The following is a 19,205-nucleotide window of genomic DNA, read 5'->3' on the forward strand; positions in this document are numbered from 1 at the left end:
CAAACATAAGATGTGAAAAATCCACTGATTCACATGGCAAGCAGTGTTGTGTTCTGTTGTAGGGTAGGTTTCTGAGCCACAATAATTTCAATGCCACAAAGAACATGAACTATTAAGTAAGTAGTAAAACCTGGCTAGCTCACATCAGTGGTTCAAAGTGCCAATGTCTATTACTAAAATTTGTAAATTAGTAAGTTATCAAGCAGCATGGCCCATTTCTACAATTTTCCCATGAGCGTTAATGATATTTGATGTTTTCTGAAAGTCTACTCCTGCAGGCTAAAGAGTAGATGCAAACTTCAGCTTCCATCAAAAAAGAAAAAAAAATAAAAAAGGCAAAAAAAAAACACAACAACAACACACCAACAACCTTTATGGTTAAAGATAAAACATGAAAACATGAGCCAACTGAACCCTAGAGTATCAAAAACCAGAAGGCAAATAAGCAGAGCCCCAAATTTATTTATTTATTTTTTAAAGATCTGGCAAGCATCAAACTAATCTTTTGATATTTGATGGACCACTTTATGCTTTTTAAACACCTGTAGTTAGCAATATTGAACTGGCACAGTATGAAACAGAAGAGCACTCCAAGTATCATTGTACCAGATCCTGATTTTGCAAGTCGATAAACACCATCCAGTGGGAGCTTACGGCACTGTGCAAGTTTGAACCTTAATTTAATAGATGCAGTTTAATATTAATTATTTATTAAAATATTGTGTAAAATATTCCTTTTTGCCTGTATAAAATTAAAGTATTAAAGTAGTCCTTGTAATATGAAACCTAAGTACAGTTCTCTAATTTAGCATAGCACACAATTATAGTTGAGCACGTGTGAAAATGCTGAATCAGCTTTTTTCTTCTGTGTGTGCTGAGAAGTAGGGAAGAATCTTCTGATTACTTAAATTTTCATTTTATTCTTAATTTAAGAACAACAACAAAAGAAAAGACAATGAGGTCTGCAAGTGTTGGAAGCAGTCATCTGCAAAGCCTGACTTGTTTTCATGTTTTATTCTATGTGAGAGATCCTCTAACTCCCCAGAATATATCCACAAAAAAAATTATGAAATAAGCATTTGTGTCTAGATTCCAAATTGTGCAACTAATGAATTAACACTGGAACAAATAGATTTGGGTTTCTGGGTCTTGTTGACCTCGTGGAAAACAGCTCATTTTCCTCCAGGATCATTGCAGACGTCTCAGCTAAAATCTTGCATTTGCCAGAATACAGGATTAGACAAATTGGCAGGTGGTAATAGATTCAGAAGTTAAAAGGAAACAAACTGAGCAGCAGGATAAAATCAGGGCAAGGTAATTAACATTCTGTTTATATTTTCAAAGAAGAAACAACAGGAAAAGAACAGATGCCGGTTCAGATTTGTGGACACTCCCAGGAATTTTTTGCTTTAGGTAAAACAGTAAGAACTGCCCAGAAGCTGAGACTCAACTGGCCACTCTGGTGAAAGAGGTCTGATTGCACCAAAAGCAAGAGGAATAGAGGGGTGTCATTTAATACACATGGTTGCTTCCTGCTCAAAACTGTCTCAGCTCCAGATGTGCTTGTGAAAAAAAAAAGTCACCAGGGAGCAACAAGAATTTAGAAATTATAATATAAATTAAAAGTGATATCAGAGCTATTGGGAGTTTGTTTAATAAGGCAGATTTTAGTCTGGCATCATACCTTAACACACCCGAAGATATATAGTCAGCCCAAGAGCTACAGGGAAATGCAGAACAATCATGCAGCAATCAGTCATTTTTTAAAATACCACATGGGGCATATGGCAGAGAACAGAGATTATTCTGCCCACAGTGCATACTGCCAGTACTGTGTTCTTTTAGGGGCTGATTCAGAAATCAGTTTGATGAATAGGGGATTGGGTTGATATCAAAACATGTAAGGTTATGGGGACCTTACACAAGGAAAGATACACCAGATATAAAATGTTGGCTCTAGTGATGGCTCTGCAAAATTCCCAGCTGTCCAAAGTGGACCAAGTCACTAACGATTGTGTGCCCCTGCAGCTTTACTGAAGTCAGCTAAGCTTCAATTTCACCCCAGGCTTGATCAGGCGACTGCTGAAATCTTTGTATTTTTATTTTTTATTTTTCAATAATCTTAACAAGCTTTAAACATAGCCCCGTTCGGTATCTGTAGCCTTTCACCTGCAGTGAACACAGGAACTATCTGTGCATCTGATTTTCACTTCTACACAATTCACACTCAAATCATTCTACCAGTTTTAATTGTATCAGTAGTTTTATTTAGGCCTGTCAATATATAGCAATTGTATCTAAATAACCATGTAGGGGCGATTTCATGCAGAAAAAAAAAATCCTCATTGCTCTTTTTCTGTGTAGTAATTTACTACTGAAGAAGGATTGCCTTCAGTTCTAAGAAAAAGAAAAAAAAGTCTAGATGTCAGTGAAAGGAACGATTGAGGCAAAATGCCTTCCAAAATTGTCTCTGCACACTCAAACCCCAAGAATTTTACCCCTATTTTTTTTTTTTTTTTATATTTGCTTATATTTGCTCTGAATAAAAGATAATGCAGTGACACAAACCTCTGGTGAGGTGCCTGTTCTGAACACCAGGCAGGGAGTGTGGCATTTGCCTTGGCTGAGGCACAACTCTGGAGCTGACGGAGATGTTCAGTACCCACTTTTGATATCACTTTCTAGGTCAAACCACTTTGCGAGTCTGTATCTCAGTCTGTTCACTGATAAGATAATATTCCCCTAATGCACGATGAGTTAAATATCACATCATCCTACACATTTATACATTCTTTGTAATTATTCACTGTAAAATCATATAGAATTGGTAAAGCATAATCCATATACAAGGTAATAAATGTCAAAACCTTTCATGAAGTGCTAAGAATACCAAGTATGACACATTTGGAATGAAATTTTCATTCCAGAAAATTTCAAACGTACATGCAATACTACTGTTGGGCTATCTCAAGTTTGTTATGACAGTATTAATTTAGTTGAAATGATTGTAGCTTGGTGCTACAGCCTTGTCTGAAGAAAAGAACCTGTTGATTTTTTTCTTTATTAACCCAGTAAGGCATTCATGGCAAGGGTTTATTTTACATTAAAAGATTTGGTTGTTAAGGCAGCAGTATTTATTTGCTGTTGTCATTTCATGCTGTCTTATTTTGAGTGGTAGTACAGGTAATGTTTTTAGCTATGTATTTTTAAGTTTTCCTGAGAATCTTTTATAGTAAGCTCATTTTTCTCTAAGATATGCTGGTTACATTTTTTTAAACAGTTTTCGTATTTTCCTTTTAAAATTTATTCTTAATAAGGAAAATAAAGGAAGATTAAAAGTGAATTTTGTTTATAGAATTGATTTTTAATTTATTGTTCCTCTATGGTGCCCTTGCACTACCACTGCAGAGCCTAGTTGTGTACACTTTGCGTACTATGTTCTTCTAGACTTAATTGTGTGGGTACATGGGGAGAAAAAGTAGGGCACAGAGAGTGCAATTACATCTTGGAAAGTCATTGACATAATTTGCCATGTCCCCTATATATGGTATTTAACTTACTAACACTTTTTAATATCTCTTCTCCTACTTTATTTGAATAAGAATTTTATTAGCTTGTTTTTATCTGTAGTGTGTACATAGTTCTATGTTGAAATCAAGTTTTGCTATTGTCTAGTATTCTAGCCAGTTATCTTGCTTTCACTACCTCAGTTCTTTCTAACCCACTGACCCAGATCCCAGTGAGTTTCCCTAGGCTCAGAAATACTGTGTCACAGAGCAGTCTGTACTTCTTTCTGTTTGTTTGCTTTTGTTTTAAATCAAGGCTGAGATAGTAATGATTCCTTGTTTATCAACCCACCTTAGCTGGCTTGTCATCTTCCTTTTACTAACCTTTTTAAAGGAATTTTAGAATAAAAATGTTATTTAAAAATAAAATCTCAGGGCATCATCCCAAAGCGTAAGAAGTAGATTGAAAGGATATTTACCCAACTTAAATAGGCAGTGTATATAAATAGGCCAAAGATATTTAACTTTATGAGTTGGAAGGAAATCAGTGGAAGCTAATTGATTTATAAAATAAATTATTATAATTATTATAAATAAATTATAAGCAGGTATACTAAGCCTTATAAATAATTCCCTTATCGCTCTAGATAGTTCCAACAGGCTAATCTTAGGAATCTATGTATCAGTCAAATAGAGCAAGGATGCTTTAACATTACATTGATAGGGATCACCTCATATTCTTGCCACTTACCAAGCGTTATTAAATTCATGGAAACTAATTTTCAGCACAGACAAGACTGCCCAGACAGGACAGAATGTCCCATGCGCCATCTGAAGAAGATGCACTTTTAGACAGCCAGGAAAACTGCAGTTAGCCTCCATCTCACTGGATGTCAGAAGTGAAGCTCATGGAAGTACCACAAAGCCCTTTGTATTGAATCAACTTTTCAAGAAAAGTTGAAACAGCAGGCAGTGTCAGGGGATTTGAATGGCTTTCTTTAAATCATGCTGTTTTCTATTCATTTGCTGAACAAATTTTCACCAGTTTATCTGGAATTCTATGTATTGATTTAAGTCATGCTTCAGTAAATGTTCAACATTACTTCAATGGATGAGTGAGTTTACATTTATGGTTGCTCAGTTTAGTAGCAGGCACTGCTTCTAATCCCTGTGGAGTTGCTATTAGCCATTGGTTGACCTGAAATTCACATGAGTTGGCTTTAGTTCAGGGCTCTGCATGCTTTGCTGTTTTTGTTGTTGTTGTTTAAATTTTAACCAGTGGTTTATGACAGTTTTTCTTGAGTTCAGAAAAAGGAAAGGTGAGAATATCCATATTTAAAAGGAGAACAGATTGATTTATGATGAATGAGATCTTGTAGAAATTGTATTAAAAGAAACTTTTCTGAAGTAAACAGAATGGACACTTTTGTCTTCAGACTTACAGTGTCTTAATAGCATAAAGCCTTTTTTTTTTTTTTTTTTTGTACAATTTCTATTCTGAAAATGAGACCAGCTCCAGTGCTCTCTGATGTTCTTTTGCCATTGGACTGTAGGGAAAAACAGCTGTCTACATCCCTGAGCAACATTCGGTTTGTCTCTCCTTTGAGTTTTTGCCTCTGTGAGAACAGATATCATTTCTCCTAAAGCAGTTATCCTGGCTAAAATTTTGCTAAAACAAATCCATGGTTATCCAAAGTAACAATGATTTTGAAAGGAAAATGGGATTACAATGAAAGGAATTATTTTCCTAACATATAGAGTTCACTTCTTGTGAGGCCTTCTTAGCTTAATTACAGGCATATCTTATATCTTCTGTAATCCTTCTCTTTTTCTTCTAATGCATGTAGTTGGCCTGTCTCTGTTGCAGGCTAGCTGGGTAGCAATCCTTTTCCTGGCCTACAGGCATCTCTCTACCCTTTGTGGACTGGTTGAGCTACAAGCGCAGGTTCACTTGCTCTCCAGTGATCTCAGACCCTTTAATCATGATTAATAGGAGTCTTTTTAAAAAATTAACTAGTTAGCTGAGACATAACTTGCTGCAACTGATGACTTGTCTTTCAGGCCTCTCTAAGCCATGTCTACTTCATAAACCTTTTTTCCATCTCAAAAATAGAAAAAGTAATAATTATGTACCAGCTGTAGAGCCTGCATCTACAATCAAATTAGTAACAGGTAATGACTGATAAGTATGCTGCTTCGCTGGGAACCTTACACAAAGTTCTTTCCAACCCCATGAGAACAACAGCAGAGCTCCCTGCAGTGGGATGACCTTCAAAACTGACTTGAGACCATTTGAGTGACTGATGGGGAACCTGTAATTGCACGTGGAGTGTCTCTAGCTCCTGCATACACCAGGCTGCAGCAGAGGCAGGGCATTCATTGCTCTTCCCTGCCTCCCACCTGGCAGACTTCCCTCCCAGCCCTTACCCTAGTCTGCAGTGAGCTCTGCTTGTTGCTGAAGACAGCAAGACATGGCTGAAACTGCTGAAACTGCTGCCAATTGTTTAGCACGGCTTTCCAGCACCCCTTGGATGTTCATGGTATTTCTTCTGCTCATTGTCCTTAGTCTTTGGCCAGGGAGGGCAAAGGACAACAAGAGGTTGGGCAAGGAAGGGAGCAAGAGGGTGCATTTTGTATGGCCTCTAACATCAGCTTCCTTTGTTCCTTGACTGTGAGGAATACTTTGAGTGTACAGACACTGTAATTAATTTCCAAAGTTACTGGAGGGAATGTTTCGCATGTTTTTAATAATAACCCTTAGAAACTTAATGTGACCTTTTTTTTTTTTTTTTTTTTTTTTTTTTTTTCATATCATTTGGGGCATGACAGTCTAACTTTTGATTAGACTGCAGAGGGGTTGCATTTTACATTAGAAAACATTATGTATGTGGCTTGCAGAAAAGCATCTGAAAGCTGTATGCAATCCTCTATAAAACGGTTTTAATTTTTGTGTGTGACGTTTAACAAGCAAATACATTTCCTCCACTTTTATAGCAATGGGAATATGGCTGTTAAATTAATAGTCTGACATATTTTCTGGAATAGGGAGCATTTCTCTTTGGTTTTATTGCAGATTTCTTTCTGGTCATCTTATTGTAGACTACTAGGTGACCTTAGTTTTAGAAGATCCTAGTCTGTATTCCCCATGTGTGAAAATCTCACCGGCTGGCACTACAGAGGCAGAATCTTAATGCACTTCTATGGGTTTCTTATGTAGAGCATTGGTTTGATGTGGGCTCTGCCTTTTTACTAGCTAATCAAGGTCCACAGGGACTGAAGATGGGTAAGTAGCTATTCCACTTAGCTTGTACATGTCCATATACAAAGATACATGGTTACTTACTACGGAGATGGACAGGAAATAACAGTGAGGGAAAAGATCTTTACCTCATTAGTAACATTACGTTCCTATAGTGCATATTTTTCATATATTAAAAGTTAATAAGACAGTGTTAGCTTACAAGACTTAAAAGAGATGTGATCATAGCAAATGAGTCTAGAGGTTTGGAAATTATTAGTAAGATATTTTAAAGCATATCAGAAAGTCTTTCCTTCTTTTCTTACAATAGCATTTTTCAGCTCCTTGTTTGAAGTCTAAAAGGCTACAGCTACCATGAGAAAATTAATGTTTCATATCATGTCAGTTATTACAGTTGCACCTTGAGGCCCTGGTCTTGATAGGGGCTTGATGGTAGTAGGTGTGGTGCAGTGCACTTAGCAAGATAGCTCCTGCTCAGAGGACATTAACATGCATCTGCAGAAGACTCCCAGACCTGCTGCATCTGTTGTATAGATAAGGAATTGATAGATTAAGTTGCATAGTAAGTTAGTAATGAACATATAATAGAACTGAATAAAATCTTCTTTGGGGAAGACTCTGTTTATCATTCCTATAGGTATTATGTATGTTTTGCTGTGGGCATACTGTCAACCAAAGCTAGGTTTAACATGCACATAAAAGGTACTTTGTTGGCATCTTTTCCTTGCCACTATATCAAAATTACTGTAACTCAGCTGCCACGGTTTCAGATTGCTTCTTCCATATATGAACAAAGTACTGCTTGTAAGAACAGATAAGAACCAACGATATATTTGGCACTGTATAAATAATGCTTCATTTTTTCATCCTCTTATAAATAACCCTTTTGCATTCTTCTCTCAAGACTTCTCTCAAGTTTACACACCTACCTGGATAGGGTTCTGTTTAACATATATATTTTCTGCAATGTTTAGAGAAAACATAGAGAGAGGAGAACTTTTCGAGTAATTGCATGCACTCCAAGAGTTACAAAGGTCAGTCACTTCGAGGAAGCTTTGAAACTCTTGTAATATGCTTCCCTGTATTTATGTATCTGAAAATATGAAGCAAAAAGTATAATACCAATGATGTCTAGAAAGAGGATCCCTCAGAGAGTAAATACATAAGGAAAATTCAATAATATAAGTAACTGTTATTATCTCAAGCCTAGCCCTAAGTTGCAGACTCAGCCTTACAAAAAACATCAACTGCACTGCAACCTCCCAAAATTTTTCTGAGCCAAAGGCAAATCTTTTTGGAAAATTTTGAGGAGAATCTAATGAAGAGCAATGTCCTTTTTGCTATATTCAGAGTCTGATGAGCTGGCGCTGCTTATCTGTTCGCTCTTAATATTAAACACTTTTCTTGAACCTAGCAGGACTAAGTTCCTTGCCTGGTACCTAACTGTCCAGAGAGCAGCTATAAATGCTGTGGGGGTGCAGAAGATGCCAATATTTCCCTAATTGTCTTGCTTGTGTAAAATGGTGAGTAGGAACTAAGTTACATTTGTAGTTACGAGAGTGATTTTAGGTAGTTGGGCATAGAGACGAGCTAATTTCTGCAAAGCTTCAACACATGGATAAAGTCCTCTGATCAGATTTCTGGTGAGATTTAAGATTGTTGTGGCCTTTAGTGATGTATCTTTGCTGTTCGACATCAGAACTAGAAGCTTTGTGTTAGACTGCAGTGTTTTTAATACTGAACAGACAATAGCACTGAACTGATCTACCAAACCAGACTTTCTTATGCAATACCAACTGAGGCAGCTTCAGGACTGTAACATAGCCTGTTCTGTTTAGTGTAGAAATTGTATCTTGCCTTATTTTTATACAGTTCAGTGGAAGTTATGCTTGCAGCAGAATGCAGACTCTTTCTGTGCGTCAGTTTTGAAACATTTTCCTTTGGCTAAGCAGTTTGGGTCCTGAGAAAAGGAGATACTGGCTTCCTACCAGAGCAGTTTTATATAAATACAAACACTTCATTCAGTTGCTTTTTGTGTGTGTGCTTGTGTGTGTGAGGACTGGATTTGGTCTGCATTAAAGTGCAGAATAGTTGGAATGTTTATTTTATCACAAAGTTTGTATGATAATATTTGCTATAAACCAAACTTTTTTTAAGGTAGAAAGTACAATTGATTGGATGCATATTTTCTTATACAACAGATCACACTCAGCTGCACAGCTTTTCTTAAATAGGAGAACTATTATATATTCCACTTTCTCTTTCCTTTTCCATTTCCATTAATTTATAGGGAAAAACAGACATCTATCTGCATGAGGACTGTTTTACAGCCAGTGCGTATGTCCATGGAAAATACATATCTAGTTAGCAAGAATTATCTGCTGGGGCCAGACTGCATAGATAGCTCTAATAATGACTTTGAAACAGGATTTTCTGAAAAAAAAAATAATTCCTCAGACTCAAAGATAAATCAAAGAGAAGTGGCACCCTGGTGGACCAGACAGGGCACTGGCAGCACAGTCACATGAGAGCCTCGGAGGTCACCAGCTCAGTATTGGCAGAGCTGTTTGCAGAGCTCACTGCGGAGTTTCACATCGTGACTAAATCAGAACACTTAGTAACCTGGCACCCAAATTTCATGTTACCAGCCTCAGTCCTTACATGAGTCTTCCATTAACTGCTTTGGAAGTTACCTTCGAATCGTAAAACACGGATTCACATTCCTACGTTTTGACAACTCCCCAAAACTTAATTTAAAACCAATATTAAAGACTGTTCTAACTGTGTTGATGTACAGATAGGTGATTTTTATTGCAGGAAACTATGCTGTCCCCACAGCAGATACTCTCAAATGAGGAGGAAGGGTTAGCCATAATGCAATACTAAATTGTTATGGACACTTTCTTCCACACTGTGATACAACTAGGGCCATTACAGCATTTTCCTCAGAAGTCAGCATTTTTAGATCCTTGACTGTTTTTGAGTAAAGTATCTGCTTTACAAGATATTTTTTATTATTATTATTTTATTCATTTATTTTAAAGATGCTTGGATTTATTGTGGAGGAATGGAAATGTAGGTCAGATACTTGAACCCCTTCCCACACACATTCTCTTTTCTACCCATCCATAAATTTGGATTTTGAAATCTCACAGTGGGGCTTTCTGAAATTTCTGAATTCGTTTCTGTCATGTCCCTGTTGTGCTGTAAGAAAAGCCTCCCCAGACAGCCTTTATCTCCCAGAAGTCTGTGAAGCCAAAAAGGCTGGAGTGATGGCCTGTCCTCACTGGTGGAGGAGACTGTGGTGCATTGCCGGAGATGTAGTTTGACAGGAATGTTCAATCTATACAGGAGATCAGGAGCCAAGAAATACTTGAATACAGCTCCCACGACTAAACAGGGCTCTGAGCACCTCACTTAATCTGCAGTGTGACCACTCCCCATCTGTAAATTGACATATACTTCCTTGTTTCACAAAGGCTTCCAGAGGATAAAAATCTGTGAAAGTTATGAGATTCTCAGATACTGTGATAAGTCCCAGGATAAACAAATGTTGAATGCAAAACAGCAGCTTACATGGTACATATTCAAGGGCATGTGGAATGAATTAGGAAGATGAAGAGATGGAGCAGAATGGGAATGGGAAGAAGCAGAAGGGAGGAAAGATAGACAGGCAGCATGACTGGAAGCTATGGGACAGTTATGGAGAGCCCTAGCACACCCTGAGTTCATGTTGCAAACAAATTTGTAGGTGTATCTAAAGAAAACCGAGCCAACTGCTTACTAAACTGAAGTTTTGTTGTTTTTTTTCTTTTTTTTTTTTTTTTTTCAAAATTCTCCCGAAGAAGGGACCTCACTGTATGTATCCAGAGCATGGGGAGATATATTAAACCTATGTTTTATTTAATATATCACAATAGTCTATTTCATGGGGGGCAATTTAAGCAGGTTTGAAAACGTAATTTTCTGTACTGTGCCCTACTTTCTCTGCCAGTAGCATAAAAGAAAGGAGCATACCTGGATATATACACACAGAAAAAAAGCTATATATCCTTCCTTAGCTACCTTTTCCCATCCTTTCTTTTTTTTTTTTTTTGAGGGGGGGAGATTACATATTATGAAACTGTGTACCATACACTTGGAACAGATTAATGGATTATTTTCTGACAAAGCAATATGAAAGATTAAATATTCACTCATTAAAAAGTAAATCCCTTTTTAGAACTGCAGGTTAAGCAATGTGGATAGATTAGATAGAGAAACCGCTGCTGTTTTTCAAAGAACTGAAAAGCATGGTCCATAAGGAAAATGAAAAGCTTTTTAGCATCACAAAAAAAAGGTGACAAAATTTAGAGGAGAAAATGTAGGTTGCATGTAGGGAAAGCTCTTAAGACAGTGAGGCCTGGTAACCAGTTTTATCTTCCTACTAGAATGGGTGGAAACCCTGCTATGGGATGAGGATTACATGTCCTTTTTGTTTTGGAACATACTGGGTGTGATGCATTCCTGTGCAAAAGGAGATAACTCTCAGCTAAGCTTTCCAAAAAGGATTTCAGCGATGCACAGTAGTTTATACTCGGTTTCTGCACCAGAATTGTCAAAATTGCCACCGGTGGTACCCATGACAAGACTCCACTCCACTGCAGTCAAACAGAAGTGACTGTAAATTAGCTGTTCTGATCTTGAAAACATCTTTTCAGCAGCAGGTAACCAAATGGCAAAATATTAAACATAGAACGTGGTACAAGTAATTGCTTGTGATTTTCTGAGGGATGTCTCAACTTGGAGTCCCTCTAAGGCACCTCATGCTCATGTCATTTAAAGGTTCCGGGGCCTTAGAAGCAGATGAATAGTTTTCTCTTTTTGCTCTTTTCAGTTATACACTTCCTACTGGAAACAATGGATGGTAAGAAATGAATGAACTGGCTTAGGGGCATCTTCCTCCCCACAAAGCCCCAAATCTCACTGATAGTTAAGATCTTCAGAAGAAAAAAAATTAAACGCTATTTAAAAGATGATGTTTGAAATCCTACTGGACACCTTATCTGCATTTGTGTGTCAAGATAACTTTTGAACCTGATGCTACAAGTGTATGTGACACTTAAAACAGAGCTTCAAAAATTGTGCAGTTTTTGTAGTCTGATCTTCATGGAAAGGTATCGCATTTTAAAATCTTACAGGCAGAATCCTTTCATTAAGAAAAAAGCAAGGTAACAAACAAACAAACAAACAAAAAACAAACAAACAACAAACCACAACTGAAAATCTTCACAAAAGGGGAAGATGAGATTTCATGTTATACTTTGAAAATTCTCTCTGCCAGTCACCAAGCAAAGTAGTTTTGGGGAGGCAATATTACAAGTCCACTGAAATTAATAGATGTGCTTTCTTTGATTTCAGCATCGCACCCTTTGTTGAAGTATGCCCTGACAGCCTTACACACTCTGTCTACGGCATTTTATTTGAATGAAAGTGAAAACTAACGCAAGTGTCAGGAGAAAAGCAGCTAAAAATTAATAAGGTGATACAGACCTGCTGAACAACCGATGAGGGAGGTAGCTAAGTACCTAGAGGGGTATGGGAGGAAAAATCAAGTTATTATTTGAATAAACATGTTTAAAATAATGAAATATATCAAAGGTATGTGCAAGAATCCAGAATGCCAGCTCTGGGATTTGATCACAGATAACTTCCAAAAGACGGTACTCTGGAATTTGTCATCAGAATCCTTTGAGACAAAAATTTATAGCTTCTAAGTGGCATGAAGTATTTTCTTCTTAGGTGAAGGAAATAAGTGGTATATTATCTTATATTCTTGAAGTAGGTTTTAGTGTAAAAAAAGATCTGTATACAGCATTAAGTTAACCTCACAACTAATTTTCCCCACATCTGTTTTGCATAGTGGTTTTAATTTAAGGATTTCCCCACCACCCCCTTTTCTCCTGAAGCAGGTAGTGGAAGATCACTGCCATCTACAGATTGGAGATAGTATCACTAACACTGGATGGGTGTTGGAACAGTTTATACCTCATTTCTCTCTCTTTGCCTTGACCACTTCTCTCCTCAACCCCTTCTTACCTTAAAAAACCAACAAACTCCTCCAGCACACGCTGTTGCACCCTGATGGTAATCACTCTGGTTAAAGGAAAGGTATAATACTTTAAGAATCTTAGCAGCCCTGTAAAGTTTTAGGTCAAATTTAAAGGAGTTGAAGGAAAAAAAAAAAAAAAGAAAAAAGAAAAAAAGAGTGAAATTCACAAATGTGCTTCCCATTACCCAGTATATATGTCAAAATTTAGTATACATGTCAAAATTATAAATGGCTTCTAACAGATTTCTCAGATAGTAGCTGAGAAAAATAACAAACTCTGTAGACACTTGTATAACAGGACTGAGTAAGTGGGTACCTATTTTCCACAGATAGGGTGGAATGGGTCACACCTGGGTCATATTTGCAGGCTGACCTATCAGGAAGAACGTGCAAGTATGGTGCTGTAAGAAGAGCAGAGCTATAGTTTAAGATGGATTTAATCCACAGCTTTTATTTTCTTCCTCCCAAGAAGACTGTAAATATATATACATTAAAGCTTCATGCTAATTTTGTTTATTACAGAGCCACACATCTGCAGCATATAGAAACCCAATACATTTAACATAACTTTAAAAAGGAAAAAAAAAAATAATAGAATCCATCATTTTTCCCTTGTGTTTTCCCCCATATTGAGTTAGAAATTTTTAATTGTAAGGAAATATTTTAGCAAACATGTCAGCCAAATTTTTTCTGTGAGTGCATCAGTTACTAACATATAATAGCTGATGCTATTTTTTAATCTCTTCCAATGTATGTTACTGAATCCTTGACATTACTTCATATCTGACATTAAAAAATATTAGAATCACATATTAGGCAAATTAAAAGTGGTTTAGTGTCTACATTAAGGTTAAATGATTAGTCACTTTGCATACAATCTCTGCCACGTTATGCTTGACACAGTAAAGAAATCATTAAGCGGAACCAAAAAGGAGCCTAAGAAGAGATGACTGATTACCTGCGGATGTATCTAAGTGCAGGATTGGGACCACTGAAATTATTTTTAACTATGACTTGAAAATTTGAGTCTGAAAGAGCTTGCAGAGCTAGAACAGCTAGGTTAAAAAATGTTATGAGTTAAATGCAGTAGATGTAAAGCAATCTGTTACTGCAGGGGATTTCAGCTACTGTCTGCCCAAATATTCATCTTCATGCATCGGAGAAATGCTTCTTATTTGCTTCCCCAGGTGAGAGAAATTCCCTGGCTTGTTTCCCCTGCTGTCTGTATATCATCCTAGCAGCCGGAGAACCAGTTTGCTTTGATTTGGGAGTCCATTACACCATGATAATATGATTGCTTCAAGGAACATGTTCTGGTACGTATAACATGCTTTTACCTGTACTAGCAACACTAAACAACTGTAAGTCTATTGCTGGAGAAGTTCAAGCAATAAAAGCAATAGCTACTCTTGTCTGATCACGGGGAATGAGAAGTCTCTGAAAACTTTTACCATCTTCATGTACAGCTCATTGTGGGAGCAGCTCTTCTTAGTTTCCTCTTTAAAATCCCATTTCCACTGAATTTGTAGGAGAATATACGTGCCTAGCTTTGTTAAAACCCTTTGAAAATTCAAAGATCAGTACACAAGAGCAACTTTCATAAAGTACAGGCTGAAACTTTGGGCCCCATTGAAGTCAGTGGCAAAAGTTCTGTCAGCTTCAGTGAGGTCAGGATTTCATTCGTGGTATTGATTCAGCTGCTACCTTGAAATACGACAGTTTCCAGGTTGTTTCTACAGAAAGTCAATGTCAAGTGTGTTTATTTTTTAAACTACGTAATTTCTTTACAAAAGTAAATATCTGAGTTCCTTTAAATTTCAACGAGCAAGCAAGGAAGTCTGTCAGGAGTCATGTCCGTATTTCACACGTTTTTAACATCTATTTAACTCAAACGGTTATCTGCTAACTACTGGGTGAAAGTCTTTTTTTCCCCTCTTCCTGTCAAAGGGCACTTCTGTGCAAGACCAGAAGGTGGCATTCATGGTTAACAGTTAAAGGAATTAGTATCTGCTATTTCTTCTTTGATTGTGAAGGGGGAGAAATAGGTTTCTTAGTATAGTGGCAGTTACTCAATTAACTATGATGCTTAAATTAACACAATACATTTGATTTATGTATTCTTTGTAATACAAGGAGTGGTAGAGTTATCCAGTAGTAGACATTAATCTTCATGATGAGACAGCAGGGACCTGGCAAGTTGTATTCATCTTCCTGTAAGATATTTGACAGTAAAAGTCCTCATCTTCAGCTATGTCATTTTTTTCCTCCAAATAAGCCACTTTCCAGCAATTCTTTGACCACTATATTACCCATTGTTATCTGAACAGTTAGGAAATTTGAGAAAAAAATTGAATTTTATCCAGTCAATGAATCTTAATCAGATTTTTCAAAGTCTGATCATTCCCATTTGTGATCCAGTCGGTCTATGGAGTATTGCCATATTTAACATCTGTGACACATCATGCCTTTCCTGTTGCCTCATTGATCAACAGACAACATGTGATGATTCCCAGATGTTCAAACATGGCAGATCCCAAAAGACCTATTAAATTACACTGAAAGCAAAACAACATCCATGCTGTAAAAGTTTTGTTAAAACTAGGTATGTCTGAATATTCACGAGCTCACTACAAGATATTTACTGATATTCAGATTGCTTTTAAACATCAGTCAAATTCTTTGAAATGCCCACAATGAGTATTTTGTAAGGGTTCAGCGTAACAGGAGTTGATACAACTTTCTGTCCTGTAATATGAAGTTAAAATAGAATTGAGAAGAGATTTATATGTGGAGAAGGGAAATGACTGGATTTTATTTTTCATTTTTTACTGTTTTCTCCCTTTTTAAGATGTATGGTACAAATATGCATTATTCAGATTTTTATTTTACCTTTTTCCTTTTTTTTTTTTTTTTTTTTTTTAATGATAATGTGTTTTTACCTGGTAAAGCTGAATAAATCATTATCAAAGAAGCTTGTGTATTGCATTCTCTAGGCAAGGTATCATGTGTTGTTGTTCTGTGCATCCTTTTTCCACTGAAAAGGTTTGTTCTCTTCATTATTAAGATCACGATTTTTTAAGATGATATTTAAAGTTTTGTTTTGCAACTGAAGAGTGGTTACATTGAATTCTAAATTAGATTTCAAAGAGTAAATGCGTTCTGGTTTACACCATAGCACTACAACATTGTGCTTCAAAACAATCCTCGGCACATGCAATACAATACTTTTAACATGAAGATGAGTAACCTCTACACCTTCCAGGAGCTAGCATTATTCTTCTAGTGACATTGCAATTTCAAATTTCTCCCTGGCTGGGGCATTGTCAGCAATGAGAATGTCATTATTCTCTGATGAACACAGGCAGCTCTGTGCAGAAAATAGGTAGCTAGATTTTATCACCTGTGAAATAGCAGCACAGAACTCAGGTGCAATTTTTCAAAGTTAGAGCAACATTTCTGCATGTTACCACATTGATCCACTTTAAGTTTCTTTTCTTTTATTTATTTATCTATTTTTCCCCTCACTCTTTCGTAGTACACAGCTACTTCAGAAAGGCCAGCAAAAAGTGGTATGTATGTCATCTGTGGTTATTTCTGATACACCAACAACTAGTTATGTCCTAAACTAAGCAAGTTCTTAAAATGGGTTGGTTGGTATTTCCCCGTGCTCTCCAAAATAGAGGTTTAAGAATTTCAGCTCAGAAATTACCATGTATTTTTGTTGGTAGTATCCAAGGAAAAAAGTCTTTTTTTTTTTTTTTCTTTCTTTCTTTTTTTTTTTTTTCCCCCTCTCTTTTCCTTAATGTAAAAAGTTGTCGGTCCATTTCACAACCTCAGTTTTTCTCATGAGCTTGTTAGGTTGCCACAGGGCTCCTGCTGAGACCACCCCTTGCACAGTGTGATACGCTGCTCCCCTCACCAACCGCATACACCTTGGCACTCAGATGGCCACAGATGTGTTAAGGGAGATGTCGTCCCTGTAGGGATTAGAGCCCAAAAGGCAGGCTCAAGCATGTGATCCAGATGTTTATGTGAAGTAATACTGCTCTCTGAAAATGACGAAATTTGACATTGAAATGAAGTGTTTTATTTATTTATTTATTTTTCAACATGTCAGAAATCTAAAATATTTCAGTTTAGGACAAACAGACCTACCCAAAGGAAAACTTTTTTTTTTTTTTTTAATGGTTTAAGTTAGAGATAAACCAAGTTAAACCAATCAAGTTAGAGATCTCAAGAATGGAGGAAACGAAAATGTCCTGGCTATCCAAGATTACCACTGATACTAACAAGAATTTTCAATTTTCAAGTCTCCTGTGTGGAGTCAGTACGTTTGTATCTTTATTCTAAATTACACAGATAACACATTTCTGTTAAATGGTCTAGAGTTGTCTGTGAGTGCTGAGTGCCTATACATATATATTAATAGTAACAATTAATATATATATATTTTTTACTGCTATCAGAAGCAACATAGGCACCTAAAAGTTACAGGATCTCCAAGCAGGATCTGTTCAGGCTACATACTAGTTCCATCCATGTAGTATAATTTGCAAGATTGGGATTGCAAACATTTTTACAGGCTGCAATGTAACAGAGCAGCACACACAGAAGAGTAGATTGTTGTGTTATTTTCAAAATTAGAGTACCTATTTATAGTATACACATATGTAACTTTAAAAATATCTACCTCTAGATTTTAAGTTCATCTAAGATCTTTATATGCCATTTAAAAAGAAGCATGTGGGTAGAACCGTATTTATTATTTAATGGCATAAGACCTAACAAGCTTTTGTCTTCTTGTTGACACTTGCAGAACAAGAGTAAGGGATTTAAGAAACTGAAGACAGAAAGTATCCACAGAATCATGGAGAAGCATGTGGAATACAAACACAGGAAGGAGACAAGAAGATCTGGATAACGGTAAAGCAACACATATGGGAAGTCTGCTTGAGAAGAACAAACACAAATGCCAAAAATAATTCACTAGCTACATTTAGTTAGAAGATCTGGAGAGCAAACATAAGCATCCTAAACAAATGAAGTAGGTTAGCCAGAGTGTCTACCGGCCCCAGGGTCACATACTGCTGCTCTAACTGCCAGCAGTGTCCATGTGGAATGGGGAGCTTTCCAAATTCTGGCCAGAAGTGGCTGTGTAGAGAATACTGTCTGTTCTCTTGCCTTTTTATGAAATGTATACTGAAATGCAAAGCCATGTCAGAAAAAACTGAGCTTGTGTATCTGCACAGCAAGTGCTATGATGTGCAAAATTGCTTGTTTATGCTCTAGAAGCAAAACCATAGTGTTAGTTTGCTCCTGTACATGAACATGTTTTCACATCACCCACACTTTTGTTTTATTTTAAATGTATATATATTTTCATTTAAGCGTATAGAAAGAGTGCTAAAACAGGCTTATGAGGTGTCCTTACTGTCTTTGGCATTTTTAGCAGAAGAATTCTTTTCTGATTTTGTTATTGGGGTAGTTTGCGGTTTGTGTAATTTTCCCGGTGTCAGCTCCCAGGTTTTCTGTTGCAGGACAACCCACTGAAGAGGTAATTGGAACCAATTTCATCAAATGTTGTAGTCCTTTGGATTTCACTCTGGGACACTGTGTTATGTATTACTTCACTTAATTGGGTCGATGCGCTGCAGAAGTGCCTGTTCAGTTTAGGATTCCCCTCTTTCTATAACTGGGGAGCCAGATGAACCTCCCAGATGTTAAGAAGAGGACACAACCGTATACCCAAGCCGGTTTTATTTTTAAAGCTTTCTGCAAGTCCCTTCCAGCAGATTTTTTTTTCTTTTAAATATCATGCTCTGCTTGGTCCAAGTGCTTGCAATCCCATTTTCTTTAGGTATTTCAAATGAAAGATTTTATGTACCATTTCATGAAAGTCAGACTTGCCCAAGCATGCCAGTGATCTCCACTAATGACCCACTTGCTACTGTTATATAGAGACACTTAGTCTTAGGGAAACTCATCTTTGCAACACAAACCATTTTTATTTATTTATTTATTTGATAAATGGCTCTCCTTTCCCAATGCCAGTATTTTGAAGATGAAGTGTGTGAATTCAGACTTCTTCAACCTGAAGAGAATATATGCATAGTTCCTGTATATTTTTCTATTACGAAACCAAAACATGGGGTTGCTACTCTCTAATTCAGCTACAGCTGAAGCCGCCTTTGTGTGTTTCTCATAGGTTTTCTCTCTGGTTTTGGTAAGCAGTAACTTGGTTACTCAACTGACCATTTCCCCTGTTATTCAGATGAGCATGTCCAGTCACCTAATGACACATGTAAAAAAATATTGCAAAGTAAAGCAATGCACAATAGCTTGCTTTGAA

General features: G+C 36.8%; 1 protein-coding gene across 1 annotated transcript in view; it reads left to right on the top strand.

The window, feature by feature from the left end:
- Positions 1–14,039: 14,039 nt before the first annotated feature.
- Positions 14,040–19,205, top strand: part of SH3GL3 (SH3 domain containing GRB2 like 3, endophilin A3) — a 60,067-nt gene continuing 54,901 nt past the window's right edge. The window contains exons 1-2 of the mRNA XM_072043449.1: positions 14,040–14,172; positions 17,673–17,779. The gene's annotated coding sequence lies outside the window, so the exon portion shown is untranslated. The remainder of the gene's footprint in view (positions 14,173–17,672; positions 17,780–19,205) is intronic.

The sequence above is a fragment of the Anas platyrhynchos genome, chromosome 11 (genome assembly GCF_047663525.1).
Source record: "Anas platyrhynchos isolate ZD024472 breed Pekin duck chromosome 11, IASCAAS_PekinDuck_T2T, whole genome shotgun sequence".
NCBI lineage: Eukaryota > Metazoa > Chordata > Aves > Anseriformes > Anatidae > Anas > Anas platyrhynchos.